The sequence below is a fragment of the Protobothrops mucrosquamatus genome, unplaced genomic scaffold (genome assembly GCF_001527695.2).
Source record: "Protobothrops mucrosquamatus isolate PMUCROS unplaced genomic scaffold, P.Mucros_1.0 scaffold14374, whole genome shotgun sequence".
Lineage (NCBI taxonomy): Eukaryota > Metazoa > Chordata > Lepidosauria > Squamata > Viperidae > Protobothrops > Protobothrops mucrosquamatus.
In genome coordinates this window covers 4,790-6,346 of record NW_015400143.1, presented here as the reverse complement: position 1 = coordinate 6,346, position 1,557 = coordinate 4,790, and the positions used below count along the sequence as shown (strand labels likewise).

Genomic DNA, 1,557 nt, shown 5'->3' with positions numbered 1-1,557 from the left:
CGGGAGGAAGACCCTCCCTCCTATTGCTTGGGGCACCGGGCAGCGCCAGTCCTTCCAGAAGCCGCTGGGGTCTCAGCCCTAGAAGGAAATGAATGGGGGAGCCCGGCGATGGGGCTTTGGGGGGGGTCCTGCTGCGGGCATCTGGAGTCCTAGAGATGGGAAGGCCAGGAAAAAAAAACCCTGAAAAAATGGGGGGGGGGCAGAGGTTTTTTCCCGTTTTTCCCCCAACGGCTTTGAAAAGAAAACCAACAGGGAAATACTCTTATTTCTCTCCCCCCCCCCAATTTTTTCAGGTTTTTTTCCCCACTCTGTTTTCCCCCCCCCCCGCCCAATTTTGTATTAGTTAAAAATACAGGAATTTTTCATGAAAAATATTTTGTTTATGTAAATACCTAATGGGTTTAATATTGTTATTTTTACCGGAGTCTGTGAATGTGTCAATTTTAATTTTTGATACGATACATGTTGATAAATATCCATGCAAATAGAAGCTCAGGAAAGGGGTCCTGGGAGCAAAAGGTTTAAGAAGCACTGATCTAAACTACAGTAGTACTGTCAACATTATGTTCCTAAAACTTTCCATAACTGGAAAGTACAATAATGCCTGTTAACATATCTTTCTATGAAGAAAGGGCCTTCTAAGTTCTTTGGTAGAGTGACCAGCGAGATTTAAAATATGAAACCATGAGAACTACTGCTTTGAAGAATCTCAAACTAGATGGACCAATATATAGTGCTAAGCCATAATTTATTTAATTGTGATTTACTGAACTAGGATCGCATGACAGGCTGTACCATAAACGAATGTCTGACTTTGGGATGGTCCAAGTTTGCAAATGTTACTCTAAGGTGTGTGTACAAGCAAGCTGGAATCTACAACTTGTTTTTCTTTTCAGATAGAGGTAGAGAAAAGCTTGTATTCAGACCATGAACTGCGATGTTTTGCAGAGGATGAGCTTCTGCGTCAAAGGAGTAAAGAAAAATACGATATTCCCGAGAAGATTGTCCTAGTCCAAGATATTGAAGATGCATGGGAACAGAAATTTCAGAAGTTCAAACCTGCCCCACGCATAACAGGTTCATATCCATGCTTTTCCCCACTAACTTTGCTGAATATGTTTGGTTATAGCTGAATGGAAATTGGGAGAACTATGTGCTCGAGAAGGAGAAATCAGCATTTTTCAAGTCAGGTGGCAAAGACCACAATCTTTTTTTTTTTTTTTTTATCATTTCAGAGTGCAACATTCCACAAAAACTTAAATTACAGAAAAGCAGATTCTGGTTTGAGAATTCGGTAGAAAGCTGCTTGGGCAGTCCAGTTTTAAGCAAGTCACTGGATGGGAATTGGGTATTGAAATGAGGCCGTACGGGTCTGGATGGGGAGAAACAGACTCAGGCTCAACCCTTCCAAGACTGAGTGGCTGTGGTTGCCGGCTCCCAGGTATAGTCAGCTGACTCCGTCGCTGACTATAGGGGGCGAAACTTTGGCTCCCTCAGAGAGGGTACGCAATCTGGGTGTCCTCCTGGATCCACGGCTGACACTGGAAGACCAGTTGA

At 43.2% G+C, this 1,557-nt stretch overlaps 1 pseudogene; it reads left to right on the top strand.

Annotated features, from left to right (window-relative positions):
- The first annotated feature begins 896 nt into the window (after nucleotides 1-896).
- LOC107301551 overlaps nucleotides 897-1,557 on the top strand; it is a 5,086-nt pseudogene continuing 4,425 nt past the window's right edge.